Source organism: Brienomyrus brachyistius, unplaced genomic scaffold (assembly GCF_023856365.1).
Source record: "Brienomyrus brachyistius isolate T26 unplaced genomic scaffold, BBRACH_0.4 scaffold72, whole genome shotgun sequence".
Taxonomy (NCBI): domain Eukaryota; kingdom Metazoa; phylum Chordata; class Actinopteri; order Osteoglossiformes; family Mormyridae; genus Brienomyrus; species Brienomyrus brachyistius.
In genome coordinates, this window is record NW_026042347.1 from 1,143,736 (window position 1) to 1,162,871 (window position 19,136).

General features: G+C 42.8%; 1 pseudogene; it reads left to right on the forward strand.

Moving 5' to 3' along the window:
• LOC125726468 (intersectin-2-like) overlaps positions 1 to 19,136 on the forward strand; it is a 71,999-nt pseudogene that overhangs the window by 26,627 nt on the left and 26,236 nt on the right.

A 19,136-nucleotide genomic window follows, 5' to 3' on the forward strand; every position in this document is an offset into this window, starting at 1 on the left:
GCTCTTGTGGTTCTCATATGAGGTCTTTGGTGCACATTAAGTGAGGCAGATACAGGCCACCCATTGTGTACCTCTGTGCCATTTAAATGGGCTTGCAATCTGAAGAGGTGTGAGGTCACAGTGATTTAACACTGGTCCACTTTTTCTTATGGCCTTGAGCCAGGTCATGACAATATCTTGTGTAGCACTAATGACGCATCTGCTCATGTTATCTCATAACTTGAAGCTGTTTGTGCAGCACAACCCACACGGCACCAACAAGACATTGAGAACAATCCCAGCAGCCCTCGGCTCTCTTACCCAATGCTGTTATAAGGGGACCAAACTTCTTTAAATTTCGCTTTCACAGTGGCTTTTGAAAAAATTAAGCAAATCACGCAATGCTATTGAAATTATTAAAACATAGAGATTAACAGTCAAATATGTTTTGTGATTTTAAATGATGAAGTAATATATTGGATATAACATGAATGTATTTCTTATTTCTTTTTTTTTGGGTTTTCTGTGGTGAGAAATGAAAGCTACAGGCATGTAAATATTGCTTCCTGTAGTAACTTGTAAAATGTTCCTCATTGTTAACAATCACATTACATGTGAAGGTGTCAGTCAGTGGAAACACATAGTGAGGCACGCTGGCCAGCCATTGTATTCGTTCAGGACCAGCCCATCAAGTAAAGGTTTCAGCACCACGGACAGTGACCTGTGTTAAACTGACCTCAGGTTCCTACATTGGCTCTATGGAATTTTCTGTAAATAATTAAATGCCACTGGCCCCCTACATGCGGAAATGTTTCCCCCTCCCCCAGACTTCTTCAGAGAGCTTTGGAGGACATTGTCTGCACGCTACCAGAGGCAACTAAGAATGTGCTTGAGTTGGGAGGAGGCAGTAGTCCCCATTTTTCCCTCCTGCTGTAGAGGGTCATCGGGAGGAGGTGGGTTTGCTGCTCTCTTTCGTGTCTCTTCAGCAGGTGGCTCTTAGAGATTTGTCTAAGAAAGGTCTGTACCAGGCTTGTGTTAAAGTGCTGCATTTTCGGGCACTGAGTGGACTGGCGGATTCTAGGTGGTCAGGTTTGTTGAGGCCTGGATCTTCCCCGCGGGGATGTTGGTCCCTGTACAAGCCCCCCATTGAGAAGCACACGGTGGATCTTCAGTGGCAGATTGTGCACGGGGCAGTGGCCACAAACAGCTGATGCACATTGATTCCACAGGGTGGGAATTGGTTTTCTTAGCTAATCTGTTTCTTTAAAACAAAGAAATGGATTGTTTACTTGTGTCTTTTATTCTACATCATAGATAATGCGAACCTTCATATAAGTAAGAGGTAATATTTTGCTCAGTATCAGTTCAAGTTCAAATACTTCAGGTTTTTTATTTGGCAAAACAAATAAAATTGTTCAGATACTTCAGGTTTTTTATTTGACAAAACACATAAAATTGTCATGCAAAGTCATTGATTTATTTTTAAAACTATTGCACTGTGATACATTTAACATCATATTTTCAGTTCTGCCAAATCTCATATTGACATCTTAGTGGTTTTCCAACGGCTTGTGGTGTCACATGGTGGTCGAAAATGATATTACAGGCTTTTGTTGAAATTACCTTAAAATTCATCTGGAATGTATTGATTTATGCCATAATTAACACAGATGGGGCCATTTTGACCCCATTTTGATGTTTTTGAAGAGGTAGACGGTCCAGTTGGCTGTATTAGTCAGTCTGCTAAGAAACATGGCGCCAACAAGCCCATGGCCCCTTTTCATGTAAAACTTCGTACAGGAGGCTGTTTGTGCAGATTAGTGCCTTTGTTAGCCTCGGCTCCTGTAAATCATATAAGCACACCCACCACACCCCCAGGAGCATTCCGCGTGCCCCCACCGGCCAACCTGCTTGTCCCCCCCAACCCACAGACCGTCTGTAGTTCTGAAATTTATCCACATGGCTGCTGACCAAGTCTAAGGTAAAATTTCATAAATGAAATTTTCAGTAAAATACATTTTTTTCCTCTAATCTGGGAGACAGTGCAGAATTATTGGAGTCGGTCCTAACTCTGTCAGGCACCTAGGACTCGTATCTCCCTCTGAGAATCTCTTCTAATGCGCTCAGCAGCAGAAATTCTCCATCCTAGATGAGCCTGCAAAGTTCTGTAGAAGTTAAATACAAATAAAGGATGAGACAATTTACTTAAAGCATGATACAGTTCATATTGCTCTTCAGGCTTCGTGATAAAATATTAAAATTATGGAGTACAAAGTTGTACAACCCAAATAATACGGATTATTTTCCATCTTAACCCATATTCTAAGCATATTGATTTCTCTTGTAAATTTTACTTTTACAGCAGTATGATTTAAGACACTAACAGCAATTCATTTTTCAACCAGTAATTGTTAATGTGATAGCCTCTGGATCTCCAGCAGAAGGGCTCCTTTCCTCAGCCGGATGTCCTCAAGTTCAGAGTGCTTCTCTGGACTCAGGTCCATGGAGACTGCAGCAGACAGGAAAAGGAGATCGTCAGCGGGTGTGGAGCTCAGCAGGTTGGCCATCTCTGCCAGTTTGGTTGTTGGTTCAACTCCCATGGCAGAGTAATCGTAACATTGTTAAGCCCTTGAGCAAGTCCCTTAGACCCAAGTGCTCTGACCCCAAACTCTCCTCACTTCGGACAAAAGCATATGCTGAATATATGTAATCCCAAAGGGCAGTTACAGAAGACCCCAGGACCGGAGTAACATGGGAAGCAATTACTGATGCCTGGAAGCTTTGGGGCATGCAAATAAACTGCATCCAAAGGCAAATGGCTAATAAAGAATGCTCTGAATGCCAGGCATTCGTCCAGCAGTGAGATCGTAGAGATAATGAATAAAGATAGAAAGTGTGAATAAAGATAAAACATTTTGATTGTATTTGCGAAGCGATGCTGGATGCGCTGAGCTCGCCGGGAAGGTCATGTGGTCCGCATTCCCTCCCCATGCACACGTGATCAGCTCAATCACACCGAAATTGTCGGTTTGCTGCCCTTCAGGGAAACAATCTAAAGGGTGTTACGGGAAAAGTAATCGATGCAAGAGCCAATGATGTTCTCCTGGTGCCTACCCGTGTTTATGTTATCGTTACTGACACAAACAATGATGAACGATAATAAGCATTTATAAGCCATGATGACCGCACCATTAACGTGGAGTTGCACTAACGTCTGTTTTTATAGCTAACCAACAAGTCAACGTCTCACCCTGGTAATGCAACAGCGCCGTTTAAACAATACGTTTACACCGATCAGTGGCCTGTACTACGAATCAGGGTTACTGGCTTATCGGGGTAACTTGACGGATTTAAGGTACCACAGTTTAAATGAATTTCATATTTGTTCATCGGGATGCCTGAATCGGTGCTAATCAGTACTACGATGCCAGTTATGCAATGTAGTTTTGATAAAAACTTTTCTGTCATTTAACATAAGAGGAAAAAAATAATTATACTGTAGTCAAATTGGCTAATATAAAATGGTTTAAAACTGTGACAAATTTTGCCTTTTTTTTACAGTGTATACTTCCAGTCACAAGGTAGCAGATACGGATTTCTGAAATAGCAAAGATAAAGGTCAATGATTAATATCCCTCATCTCTTTTAAAACGATAGGTAAGATGCTGTTTTGATATCCTGTCTAGGGTTGGAGTGTAACAGTATTCACGGGAAAGGGGAATGGGATAAAGAGACAAACAGGGTGAGGGCAAGAAGGGAACACCAGTGGACAAAGGGATATTTTTTGTATTTTCATTTTTTTTCCATGTATAATACTGACACTGAACAAATAACCCAGTGCAAAAGACTTTGGGACTGACCACAGCCAAAATAACAAACAAAATCCCCAACTATCAAGTGCGACCCACAGCTAATCTCACCTAAGTGCAAAAGAAAAGGAAACCAAAAGACAAACACTCCACCTCACTCCCTAACCAAATAAACAGAGTCCAACACACACTTGCAAAACAAAATAGCAGTCACTCCCTATGCAGCAATACAATCACACATACATAACTTACACACAAGTCAAAGCAACAAGGGGGCTAGTGAAGACGTAAACCAAAGAAAACCAAGCGGGGAGACAGCAAGCCAAACTGAGGTCGCGGGGGGGACCGGAGCCTGTCCTTGGAACAACAGGCGTAGGCAGGAACCAACCCTGGGCAGGAGTCAACACTCTGCAGGGCGCAAACACTCACAACTCAGATTTGCCAATTAACCTACCCTGCGCACTTTTGGACTGTGGGAGGAAACCGGAGCCCCTGCTGGAAGTCTTTCCCCATTCACCAGATTATATTGCCAGAAGACTGAAAATTAGATATCAAATACTAGAGTGACATAAAAACAAAAAACAAGTTTGCTTGTAATGAGACGCAAAACAGAAGATTATCTCTTTTTATATTTTGAGAAAACATTTTAACATTTATCCAATTGCAACAATTTTCTAGGAGAAGGGGTGTGTTTTTTGACACAAGTGCCAATATTTTTGGCCATGACTGTAATAGTTATTTGTGATTTGTAATAATTATTTAATTTTATCGATCCATCTACTTACCTACACTAAAAAATGTACTGTTGGATGTAATTAATTTTAAGACTAGTGGTTACATGAAATTACTTTCTAAGAACATTTTATTTTGTAATTCAAATTTTTCTTATTTTTCAAACCAAAAAGTTACAGCACTCTCATATAATACACTTCAGCCATTCACATTTATAAAACAATATGATCCAAGCGTCGACCCGGGACTCGGTGGGCTGCTGTCTGCCAAAGTGTGCTGTCAAGAACAAAGCAAATTGTTGTTAGGAAGACTATGTAGATAGGATTGCTTATCAGTAAAGTGCTTTAAAAATTAGTGCTAAATTAATGCTGGACACGCATCCTCATCTGGGCCTTCAGCCAGCACTCAGAGCTGTCGCTGAAACTGGCCCGACCTGTGTCCCTACAGTCTTGTCTGGGATGTCGCCATCCAGGGTCACGGGGTGGATTCGAAGGAGCTGATGGAATGCTGCCTGGAGATCCATCTGCTGGTTGGACGCCAGGGCAGCATCCCGTGCGGCGCCATGGGCAGAACAGCTGGATCCTTCCTCTGCGGAGTCAGCGCTGGGATAAAAAAAAACACACAAAGTTTTACGGTTATTGTTCAGTGGTGAGGGCTTTGGTTTTGTGTCTTGATGTTGGTAAGTGAATGTTGACAAACGGAAAACATGCCTACCTTGAGTCACCTGCCAGCTTCTTCAGCAGCTTATTGGCCAGCACCACATTCCATGACTTTTATCCGGTAGTGCTTGTCAGCCGTTGCAGTGGAATGCGTGAGGTAATCGGCCACCAAGGACGACTTCTGGTCACTCAAGTCCTTGGTGGCCGTCTCAAAGATGCGCCGGGCCGTTTGGCTGGTGACTGGATCCAGCTTGTATCTAAAATACAAAACGAATAAGATTTATTAATACGTCTCGCACAACACATGACAACATGTATCACTAAATGCTGCTTAATAGTACCTAACCGGGGTTGCTCCCCCCAGAGAGAGTTGCTAGTCCATATCATTTCTCACTTAAAACATGACAGGGCTTTTGGCGTTGGAAAATAACGCATTTACTTAAAATAACACATTGACAAACACAACAAATGTTTTTATCCCTTAAATTATTAAAATAACTAAGGTATTAGTCTAACAAAGTTTTTAAAATGTTTTTGAAGTACGTAGCTAAATACCGCTCACTAGTTCCTGCATCTATTAAATTAATAATGCGCTGGGTGTGTTTTATTGAAAATAAAACTAACAAAATACAACTAAATTATTTTATTAATTAAATCTTATTGGCTTAAAACTTTATACTAATTTGTCATACCCCCGTTTAAGTTACGGCACTTTACCCTGCTGATTAAGCAATTGAAGTTAGATCCTTCATCCAGCCCCACAGGCCCGCAGCGGGGCGCCCGGGGCTATGCTAGAGTCCCAGAGCTGTGGTGTTAGACATCGACTTTTATTTCCATTAGACATATATTATTTTATACTATTTACGAATAAAACTGATTAACAAATAGACGTAATGTGCATTCTGCCGGGGCGTGAATGCTGTCTGTCTGCTTGTCACACTCAGGACCAGCGGTTAAACGAGAAGTTACACGCACTCTGCAACAATTTGTCAATTTGTCAATTGACGCTTCCTTCTCATAGGCGTATCACTCACGGCTCCATAAGCTCTCGCGCTTACGACCCGTTTCCCACTGCCGCGGACATTAGCTGATCGACATGTCTAGACATGCAATACGCATAAATCCCCCCTAAAAACAGGATTGCTGTGTTTTTACGGTTATAAAATAGGACATTTTGTTAAAAATAAACCGTTAACAATACACAACTACTGCTTTTACCATTCAAAACTGCCCGACTCTCCTTTCTAGCTAGAAAAGCTCGACGCGTCCGATGACCCCTTAAAACGTATTTAAAATGTCGCATTGATAAATTCATATAATGTATTTTATTCTTTTAACGACTACTGATTCCAATTTGGTGCCATATACTTTTATCTTGTAGGCCGTAGGATTATAGGCTGTGGTACGTCTGGGCTATTATGCTTAAATTCTTTATTAATTAATGTTGGCTATGTGCTTTATAACACGTTTTATACTTCCTTTACACACGTTTACTTATTGTATACACACTTTAAAGTTCCGAAAACGACTTGCCTCACCTGTTTTCAATAAAAGACAGATAGCGGTGTGTGGATATCGTGGCTGCACGCACAAGCGCGACATGGAGTTATTTTAACAAGGATCTCCAGCGTTATTCCCTGATTCTTGTTTGATTTGATTTGATTTGATTCAAACCCTTTATTGCTGTTGCAATATACCACAAGTACCAGCGAAAAACAGGCCATCGCCCGACCTTACATATACAACATCACAGTAGGGGGTAGACCGGCCGGGAGACAGGGGAGGAGAGAAGAGAAGAAAAGAAACAGAGTAACATGAGGAGAGAGGAGGAGAATAAAAAAGCAGCCCCCAGACTGTACTCCAGTGGGGAGGACATTGTGGGAACCGAAAAAAACACCTCAGCAACATAAGCACATGGTCACACCTTACAACATAAAAATGACACGACTTGCAACGGGTGAGGGAAAAGGGGTGGTGGAGGTAGTCCAGCAGAGACAGACAGCCATCCGGTCCTGGAGCCATGTAGGCGCTGGTCAACAGACCCGCCTGTTCACGCTGGGGGTATGAAGCGGCGAAGGCGTTGGATGGGGGGGAGGGAGCGGTAAGTCCTTGGGATCGGGGGAGAGGAATGCAAGAGAGTCTCACTGCCTTGTCCTTCAGGGGGAGTTGTTAGTTCAGCAGCGGCCTTGGCCGAGGCCAGTGCTGATTGGGGGGAGCCAAAACCTGATAGAATAGGGTTGTTTGGGTTTTTGTACGAGAAGCTGTAATTTCCAGCTCCACTAATGTCCACGCGTTGTTGTGGAGATGCTTAAGATGTTTTATTTTAAATAACACATTAGCCGAAAAGAGTTTCATTGCTTAAAAACGATGAGGTTAAAGAGGCTTATTTTAAATAAAAGATCAGCATGTGTTGTCATACATCTTTTCAAGTTCTGGTTATACCTTTTGATTAACCATACGTAGATAAATTTAGCTAATTGTAGCTAAGCAATCCGGGGGGGGGGGGGGGGGGGGGGGTTAGAGATCGACTTTTATTTAAATTAGAAATAGATTATTTTACACTATTTACAAATAAGCATATAAAATATAGAATTGGTGTGCATTCTGCCAGAATGGCGGCATGCTTCTCACAATCCAGGCCAACGGTTCGCCTCACGACAACAATTTCCCCTGGTAGCCATTTGACAGCAGCTTCACGCAACGAGCTGGCTCAATAAAGGAAATGCTGTGTGGATCTACGCGCGTGCGCCACACGAGAGTGAGAGCATGCATTCGTTTAAACAAGAATTAACCGCGTTATTTCCTGATTATTGCTATCGAAAATGCTCAGAGCGCTTTACTTTATTATTCACATTGACAGAAATGTGCTTCATTACTTAAAAACATTACGGTTATAGGGGTTTTATTTGCTAAAACAGGCGCTCCGCCGGCGTAGCCATTTTTAAAGGGGCGTCGGCGTGGGTGCGCATGCGCCAAACGCCGGACTAGCGATCGTCCATTCCGACCCGCGTTGTTCAAACAGGGCAGTCGCATGTGTCGGAGCTCCAGGATCGTTTCGTCCTATTTCTTCTAAAAGTTTGCCGCTTACATGCTTTCTCAAACCTGGTAAATATAACTAAAGTCTTTCGTGTTGGTTAAATGTAATGAGTGATCGCTTCTTTTAAAACGACGGGCTTGTTTGTTGTTTTCGCTTGTTTAAATTTGCTGTTCTGCTGCTTCTTTCGGGCATGTTTGTTTAAATTCACACTGCTTTTCTTTTAAAATAACACTAAGGGTTTTCTTCTTTAACACACTTGGTGCTTTCTTCTTTTAAAACATTTGGGCGCTTTCTTTTAAAATACGCCGCGGCGCTTACTAACAACACAGGGCCGGACGGACGCCCCCTCTGAACGTGTATGCGCTAGCTTGCCATTATCCTGTTCTATGTTTTATTATTATTATTTACCTTAAAAACGTAATTTAAAAAGCACATTAATAAAATACATGTAATGTATTTTTATTCTATTAAAGTTTAATCTCCCAAACCCCCCTATCTGCAACACGTGGCATAAGCATGTATTGATACCATATATGGGCATAAACCCTCGACCAATCAGCATCAAGGATAAGCCACTTCCTCTTATGACGTCAGAAGCGGAGAATTAAGCTCCGCCCAAGGTACCACATAATATTTTTTCACATAAATATATAAAATGTACATATACAGGGGAGAGGGAAAGCCCCCCCCCCAATCAGGATTACATTTAGTTATATTCTAGCCAGAGAGAAAATGTATAATACTATATTTTTCGTGTTTAATCAGCTCACTGAACACAGGCATTTATTTTTGTCAAACATACAGTACTGTGCAAAAGTCTTAGGCAGTCCAAAGAAATGTTTAAAGCTGTTTATCTGGGTAGCAAGTGTACTTTGGCTTAGAACAAAAAATACAATTTAACATTAGAACGTGTGCAAATTAAGAGTAACACAATAAAAACTAGTAATAATTTCTTCTGTGTTCTAAAAAGTTACTGATATCTAGTTGGATGGCTAGATGAACACCACATCAGTTCCCAAACTTCTCCTCAGGGGCACCTCAGCCGTTCCAACAGCTCAATTAAATTATTAAATATATTGGTTAAAAAAGTCAATGCGAGATTGACTAGCTGTATGAGGTCTGCTAGTGGCCAAGTCAAAAAATACATGGATGCACTGGACGGTCGCTGCAAATACTAGGATGATTTTAGCAGAGGTTCTGAAATGGCGAAGATGACACACTTTCAGAGTGAAAAGGATTATAAAGGTTAAAAAGCAGAGATTTCACCTTTTTGCCAGGAGAACCAGCAACATGTCACAGTGACACTGAGGAGTCACTATAAACCCAAAACCCTGGATAGAGGGACTGAGTGAATGAGGAGGGGTGCAGGGGGGTCAGTCCATCAGAGAAGACTCTGTAGAAGGACAGAGCACCAGCCCCCCAGTCCAGATACACTCCTACTCTGCGGGAGCCTGAGGGCCGTATGGGTATGAGAGTCTCTTTATTATTGTGCCAGACAGAGTAACTGTCAGTATAACAGCACAGAATCCATGACTTGTCATTGTATCCAAGGAGACAGTCCCTCCCTCCTTTCCTCCTGATCCCTTTATAAGTCACTCCTATCCAGGCTTCATATCCATCCCACTCAGCCTCCCAGTAACAGCGGCCAGTCAGACTCTCTCTGCACAGAACTTGGGGGCGGCTGTCAAATCTCTCTGGATGATCAGGATATGGCTGCCGCTCTGCCCCCTCTGTCACCTTCCTGTTCCCCCCTGACAGAGACAGGCGTCTGTTTGCTGTGTTGGGGTCCAGTCTGTAGGCAGGAGGAAGAATTATTAATCCCATCAGGCCGCCTGTTTCTGTACGATATAAAAACAGCACAGCTTCCCCTAACGAAGCGGGAACTGAAGCTTATGAAACAGCTCAGGAAATGTCGGAGGGAAGCGAGCTAAACTAACAGCTTAATTAGTGAAATTACGGGGAAGTAAAATTACAAAGCAGCGATATTCATCAGACATATTCATCACAAGCATATTTACCACAAAACGGCACCAGAGATCAATACTAAAGTCAGTGTCTTTCCTTCTAACTGCTAATTCCGGCGCGTGCGGCATGAAAATGGCCATCAATAACAGAATATTTAAGTAATATTATTACATATTTAAAGTGACATTTAATAAAAGTTTGGACCTGGATTCTGATACAAAAGCTGTTTCCGGCGCCGGAGTTGCGCTCCATGAGGATTCAGTATTTACAGCGATTGCTAAAGATGGTCTTTAGTCACAGCAAAGCCGGTCTGAATGCATTTCAAATGCATCGGCTTATTTCCATGAAGCATATGTCATACTGTATCTACTGATCCGGGAGAAACGCTGCAGTGTGGAGCGGGGCGGAATAGGTGCCGCGCAAAGCCGGCAAACTAATGATAATACCGTCTACAAACCATCAAAAAAAGCGGATTAAACTACACAGTGAGACGTGCATCATGAAAAACAGAAAGGTTCTCATTACCTCATTAAACAGAAAAATATTGCTCAGAAAAACGGGATTATTATTTTATTAATTCGAAAAAACAGACTTGATTTTTTTCCCAGATGAATGCAATACGCTTCCATAGCGAACCGCTTACCACGCGCGTGACTCTAGATACGGCGCCGCTACCGCGAGGCGTGAGCCCCGCATCTCGCGCACGTGGCCGCTCTAATCTGTTAACATGGGCGCCGAAATGAAATTTGATATTTTCCGCCGCACATGATGCACATCCAGTGTGTCCTGGGCGCTAATTTCTTTTAGCACCGTGGATCAGGAGAACTTTTTAATATTCATGAGTGAAGCCCTACACGATTGGCTGGCTGATTAATATTTATGAGAGGGGCACTACCTCATTGGCCAGTTAACATCGACTTGTGCTGCCTGTTTCTTCTACCTAAGCAGGGGTGTCCAAATCCAGTCCTGGGGGGCCGGTGCCCTGTGTAGCTCAGCTCTTTCCCTGTTCCACCATAAATAATTCAGCACAAGGAGATGAATCAGGTGTGTTAAATGAGGGGAAACCCAAAAATGTGCAGGACTCTGGCCCTCCAGGACTGGATTTGGGCTCCCCTGGTTTAAGGCATTCAGTGACCAATCAGTAATATTCTCTCATGAATATTAATGAGTGTTACAGAACCACCCTGTAAAAATGCAAATTCACATTTCGCACATTTGCACGGAAAAGATGGCGGCAGGTGCAGTATTTATCAGAACAGTTTTGGTCACGTTGGAAAAAGGAGTATCTGTCTAACATCGCAACAAGACAGAAATGGCACTCTCCAAGGAGAAACTTGAAGGTTGGAGATGTTGTGATGGAGAAAATGGATGACTTGCCACGCAATGAATGGAGATTAGCACGTGTAATGGACACAACAACTGACAAAGATGGACTTGTAAGAAAGGTAAAGCTTCGTTTTGGAGAAAGGAAGATGGACAAAGGACAATGTTACAGTAAACCTTCTGTAGTGGAACGCCCAGTGCAGAAACTGGTTTTGCTATTGGAGACTGTTTAATTACATTCTGAAGTTTAAGGTTTATTCTGTCATGTAAACTGTGTTTTCATACAATGTAATGTTTACAGGTCAACGGTTACAGGTCATTTCTTCATTAGGAAATCATTATCACTCCGTTTGGTTCCCATTTGAGCTCTAATGATTTGGTGGGAGTTTAAATGACCGTATTAATATTTCGTTTATTCCATTTATTAGTTACACTGTATAAGACGAGTGATGCCTTTTATTGTGAAAGAACGGCTTTTATTTTGAAGGAACATAGAACAACAAGCTGCCGTAAACCAGTGTTGCAAACCGCACAGTAGCGGGAAAACTTCATGGAAGTCGAAGCAAGGTGTGTTCCGTGAAAAAGGAATAGTTATATTACGATTCTTTTTTGGTTAATTTCTTAAATACCAGTGATGGTTTTAGCTCCTGGTTGATGAGGAACAAGGTGGGTTTTGAAGGTTGATTTGTAAATGTATATATGTTTAATATTTCTGTTGTAAGGTGTTTTGCCGAGTAAAATGGACTACGTTTTTGCTCACTACAAGGTGCTAAAGAGCACGGATAAATTAAGCGTGTTAAAGGGTTATAATTTACAAGCTGCTTTGTTTTATTTGTCATGTAAGGTCACGGACAATTTGATAATGATTTACTTTAGTTTATTTCGTGATTCAAAGGTGTTTAAAAGCAAGTGTGACGGTGCGTCACGACGTAACGTGGCTGCGTATAGCAGGGCAGTGGAGTTGGCGGGAGAGAGAGGGGGAAAGGAGGTTTTTTTTTGGTTCGTTCGGGTGATGTAGAGTAAGTAGGGAGAATTCCTTAATGTAGTCACACAGGACCAGATTAGTCTGAAGGCAGGTTCGAGCCACGTTGGTGCTCCGGAGAAGGGAAATTGCTGTGTGTTACCAGAACGACAGAGGAGAGCTGCTCCCGGTGCCGCGCAGTGGGAACCGGAGCTTGGAGGAATCGCGGTAGCTTCCCTGCTATACAGAGACGACTCATCAGCTCCAGTACCAAGGACGACGCAGGTGATATTTAATAAAGTTTATTTCGGCGAATGTACATCAGGGTGATCAGCAACTTGGCCAAGAAGTAGAAGACTTCTGCTAACGTGACGGACACTAAGCGGAGTTTTAAAAGATCGCTGCTGCACACCCCATTTTCTGCGCACGCTACCACCTGGCAGGGCAGGCCCGCTATGTTCTAACTGCATGCCCGGATGCCTGATTTCTCTGGCGGTCATTTTTGGAAGTAAATGTACTGAACAGACTTTCGCATGGGAGTGTTGATGTTATCGGACGGATTATTACAATGTGCCGGTGGTATAAAGTGCTAAATGATTAAGGTTCATTTCTGTTATGAGGTTGTTGTGCATGTTTAATATGAATGTGTCCTGTTGTAAGGTTACTACGAACGTGTTATATGAAGGGTAAAAAATATCCCGTCGGAGGTAAACGGGAGTTCTTGCTTGAAGCCTCCACCGTTAGACACTGAGCGCTCAGTAGGGTGACTGGGGCTGGGGTTTCATTAATAGAGGGGAGTCAGGTGGTTGGTGAAACTCAATTTGGTAATTGCAGTCCTTTGTTTTATGTGAGCTTTGGTTCTTTCCATCTAATAATTTAGTAATCTTACAGAGAATAAACTGCCTATGTGTTCAATTTACCCTATCCTACTACTCATCATTAGGCTCTCTCCGGAGTAGGGGCGTCTCACCTGCTACTGCTGGGTACTTCGGTCGGGGGGGGGGGTACGGTGTGGGTACTTAAACATCACGCTATCCCCAACAGTACTACACTCCAGGTTGGCACCGTGACGCTGATAGGGAAGTGCTGGAGCCTTAGCCGATCTGCTCACGTAGTGCATGTAGCAGACTAGGGAGGCGATTGGTGAGGGTACAGGGACCTACATCCTGCTGTACCTTCTCCGTTTGGAGGATTGGGCAGCCTAGACCTCTACTACGCAGGCTGTGGCCCAGTCTGTTACATGTTGTTAAAATGGTTTAATTGAATATACGTGTAAAAGATAATCCATGTAGAAAACGTTAACAAAAGGATATTAGAACTTAAAGGAAAGAATTCATTTATGTTTTGGAATAAGGAAAGGTGTTAAAGGTAACTTGCTGTCTGAGCTACTAATGGTGATTATTTTCTGTACACTTTATAGCTCTTACGGTGAGTTCACAAGGCAAGGTTAAATAAAGGATTGTGAACCATCAGTTTGAGAGACCATCATTTCAACCGGGGACGCTACATTCTGTACTTTGCCTATTTTGACGCTAGTTTCATCACCTGATTCTACTCATCAACTCTGATCTGAGGAACTTTGTTTCTAGTGTCGACGACATTCCTAGGGTGAGTTACGCCCACTTCCGGTTTTGTTGCTAATATGCTAACATGATTGTAGTTTTTTTTTCGGTACATTGCCTATTTTGACGCTAATTTCTTCACTCGATTCTACTCATCAAGCCGGATCTGAGTAACTTTGTTTCTAATCTCTAGGGTATTCCTAGGCTGTGAGATGCCGACTTCTGGTTTTGATGCTAATATGCTAGCATGATTGTAGTTTTTTGTACATTGCCTGTTTTGATGCTAGTTTTATGTCTTTACTCTACTCATCAACTCTCATCTGAGGAACTTTGTTTCTAGTGTCGACGACATTCCTAGGGTGAGTTACGCCCACTTCCGGTTTTGTTGCTAATATGCTAGCATGATTGTAGTTTTTTTGTGCATTGCCTGTTTTGATGCTAGTTTAATGTCTTTACTCTACTCATCAACTCTCATCTGAGGAACTTTGTTTCTAGTCTCGACGACATTCCTAGGGTGAGTTACGCCCACTTCTGGTTTTGATGCTAATATGCTAACATGATTGTAGTTTTTTCTGTACATAGCCTGTTTTGACGCTAGTTTTATTTCTTTACTCTACTTATTAAGATGGATCTGAGGATCTTTGTTTCTAATCTCTAGGGCATTCCTAGGCTGGTGAGATGCCGACTTCTGGTTGTGATGCTAATATGTTAACATGATTGTAGTTTTTTGTACATTTTGATGCTAGTTTTATGTCTTTTCTCATCATGTCTAATCTGAGGAACTTTGTTTCTAGTCTCTACGAGATTCCTAGGCGGAGATACGCCCACACATCTGGTTTTGATGCTAATATGCTAACATGCTAAGTTTTGAGATTACTCCATATTCTGAATCTGGGTGTTGCTATACGCCTAGATCAAACCTTTCAGCCTGATCTGAGCATGCCAAGGCATTTTACATGCTAACAGGCTAGCATGCTAACTTTTGAAATAATTAAAATGCTTGTAGCTTTTTTATACAGTGCCTATTTTGACGCTAGTTTCATCACCTGATTCTACTCAACTCTGATCTGAGGAACTTTGTTTCTAGTGTCGACGACATTCCTAGGCGGAGATACGCCCACTTCCGGTTATCTCACTGCTGATTTCCTGGAGCTGCTAGATTCCCTCAACCTACAACAACATGTTGATGTCCCCACACATTCCAGGGTTCACACACTTGACTTGGTCATTTCAAACTTCGCCCCCATCAGTAATCTACAGGTATATGATCTTGGTATCTCGGACCATAAAGTAGTGTCAATGGAGCTGGCCTTTCTCTCCGCCCCATATCAAACCAAAACGTCAGATCCATTTCAGAAATCTGAAGACCATCAATGCAGATGCCCTGGCCCTGGACCTTAAATTTCTCTCCTCTGAACCTGTCAGCAGTGCAACAGCAGAGGTGCAACATGCACATCAATTTCTTCAGACAAAATGTTGATAATATCCGTTCATACCTCTCCATCACGAATATCTTGCCTCCTCCAACTGTCGACCTACTACCTGAGAAGGTCCAGCCACTTTGCTCCTTCTCTGCTACCACACGGGAAGAGGTGGAGAACGTCATCAGGAAAATGAAACCATCTACCAGTTCCCTGGACCCTTTCCCTTCAGCCCTGCTAAAGGTCAACATCTCTGCCGTCTCTCCACTCATCACCAGGATCATAAACCAATCCCTCCTGACTGGCCATATTCCTTCTACTTTAAAAACTGCTGTCATCAGACCTCTATTGAAAAAACCCACCATGGACTCTGAAGTTCTCTCTAACTATGGGCCCATCTCCAATCTTCCATGCCTCTCTAAAGTTCTGGAAAAAAAACAGTTGCAGCACAACTTCATGATCACCTCAAACTGAATAACCTGTTTGAAAAATTTCAGTCCGGTTTCCGCCCTGGCCATAGCACAGAAACAGCCCTGGTCAAGGTCACCAATGATCTTCTGATGACTGCAGATACTGGTTCCCCTTCTATACTCATCCTCCTTGACCTGACAGCTGCTTTTGACACAATAGACCATAACATCCTCTTTCACCGCCTGCAATGCACCATGGGACTCTCAGGAACTGTTCATAACTGGTTCACGTCATACCTAACTGGCAGAACCGAACATGTCACCCTTAGCAGCGCAAAATCTCACATCCACAACGTCACCTGTGGTGTCCCACAGGGCTCTGTGCTTGGCCTCACTTGACACCAAGTCAAGTGTGTGACCCCTGGAATGTGTGGGGACATCAACATGTTGTTGTTGTAGGTTGAGGGAATCTAGCAGCTCCAGGAAATCAGCAGTGAGATAACCGGAAGTGGTCTTTACTCTACTCATCAACTCTGATCTGAGGAACTTTGTTTCTAGTGTCGACGACATTCCTAGGGTGAGTTACGCCCACTTCCGGTTTTGTTGCTAATATGCTAACATGATTGTAGTTTTTTTTTCGGTACATTGCCTATTTTGACGCTAATTTCTTCACTCGATTCTACTCATCAAGCCGGATCTGAGTAACTTTGTTTCTAATCTCTAGGGTATTCCTAGGCTGTGAGATGCCGACTTCTGGTTTTGATGCTAATATGCTAGCATGATTGTAGTTTTTTGTACATTGCCTGTTTTGATGCTAGTTTTATGTCTTTACTCTACTCATCAACTCTCATCTGAGGAACTTTGTTTCTAGTGTCGACGACATTCCTAGGGTGAGTTACGCCCACTTCCGGTTTTGTTGCTAATATGCTAGCATGATTGTAGTTTTTTTGTGCATTGCCTGTTTTGATGCTAGTTTTATGTCTTTACTCTACTCATCAACTCTCATCTGAGGAACTTTGTTTCTAGTGTCGACGACATTCCTAGGGTGAGTTACGCCCACTTCTGGTTTTGATGCTAATATGCTAACATGATTGTAGTTTTTTCTGTACATAGCCTGTTTTGACGCTAGTTTTATTTCTTTACTCTACTTATTAAGATGGATCTGAGGATCTTTGTTTCTAATCTCTAGGGCATTCCTAGGCTGGTGAGATGCCGACTTCTGGTTGTGATGCTAATATGTTAACATGATTGTAGTTTTTTGTACATTTTGATGCTAGTTTTATGTCTTTTCTCATCATGTCTAATCTAAGGAACTTTGTTTCTAGTCTCTACGAGATTCCTAGGCGGAGATACGCCCACACATCTGGTTTTGATGCTAATATGCTAACATGCTAAGTTTTGAGATTACTCCATATTCTGAATCTGGGTGTTGCTATACGCCTAGATCAAACCTTTCAGCCTGATCTGAGCATGCCAAGGCATTTTACATGCTAACAGGCTAGCATGCTAACTTTTGAAATAATTAAAATGCTTGTAGCTTTTTTATACAGTGCCTATTTTGACGCTAGTTTCATCACCTGATTCTACTCAACTCTGATCTGAGGAACTTTGTTTCTAGTGTCGACGACATTAAACAGCCATAAACGCTTTTCCTTTAATGATCTGAATGTGGGTGTTGCAGTCATAACAGAGATGTGTAAGGAGTAGATTATTCAGATGCCACCTCTGCACTTGACAGGTTCCCCAGCGAACCCAGTTAGCACCTTTTAATGACAATTAAACACAGCATGTTATTTGTAATAAGCTTGTTCAGGGATTCGTCAGGCATGTTCGTAATAATAGGAAAGCAGTTCACATTAATTACAGACTTTTGCATCACTGGTAAAAGGCTCAGGGCTCCGGCTGTTGATTTAATTACTCCAGTAATTAAATGAGTCACAGCTCACAAGTGACATTGCAGGCTGTGTTCGACGGGAGCTAGATTATGAAACATTTTGTACGTTAATGGTGGTTTCTTGGTGGGAACCCCCCCTCCCCCCCCCCACAGTTTTCAGGTCGTTCAGCTTGAAGCTCATATTCCCCTCGCCATTTTTCTACCTTGCAGGTGTGCAGGTCAGGAACGTTCTGGCCTCATCCCAGCTCATTCAGACTCAGCTAGCCACTGTTTGGTGAGTGTCCACTGAATTCTTCACGGCCGCAGTGGTGCGCTTGGTTTATTTGCCCCTCTTAAATTACGTAGCTCAATCCTTTCAGCATCCACTCTATGCGGGCAGTGTGTGGCTCCACAGGTGAGGACCATATGTCTGTAACCTCAAGGTCGACAGTTCAAGTCCCCGGATTGGCAGTGATTTCTCTGCTGGTCCCCTGAACAACCTCTAATTGCTCCAATTGACCCTGCGCTGATTTCAGAAGCCATCATGATATTTCCAGGGCTGGTTGCTTTTCTTAAGTGGTCTGTTCCTGTTAGCACGCGTCAGGCAGCTGGTGCGACGGCTCGAGGCAGGAGGTCTGTACTTCTGAGTTGTGACTCATGGGATCCTACTGATAGGAAGCGTGTCGCAGGTTTTTAATGTGCTGCAATAATCACTGCTTTAAAAAAAAATAAAAAAATTTAAAGGCATTTTGTTTTTTATATGTCTGTCTCTCAAAATACTGCTAAAAAATATATTGTTAGGTGAGAATACATTTTATTATTACAGCTCACCTAACAAACTTCATAGCCTAGCCTAGCATACCTTAAACATGCTTGGAACACTTGCATTAGCCTACAGTTGGACAAAACTCAGGGTAAGTTGTCATTTTTTTGTAGGTTAGTTTGGTTTTTAAATTGGACCCCTCATGGTCTGGGTGAAGTTATGCTGGTCTTCGCCATCTGTGCACCCGGTTCGATTACTGACCTTCCCACATGTTCTCCCAAGGAACCTGGCAGATGTGGACAAGGACGGCCAGCTGACAGGGGAGGAGTTCATCCTGGCTATGCACCTGGTGGACATGGCGAAGGCCGGACAGCCGCTGCCCCTCACGCTTCCCGGGGACCTGGTGCCCCCCTCCGTCAGGTAGACAGCCGCCGCCGGTGGCCAATCGGTGAACCCGGCAGAGCAGTAAATAGAGCTCTGGAAAAAAATTGAGACCACTCTATACTGGAAAAAAAATCTGCTTGTTTAAAGCTGGTTTTGCTGGCAGAAAGGTACGCTGAGCGTCAGGTTGCTTCCAGGTTCTAAGTACGCAAGTGTACAAGAATATGGTGAAACGGGAGACACTGAGAAAGGCCAGAAAGC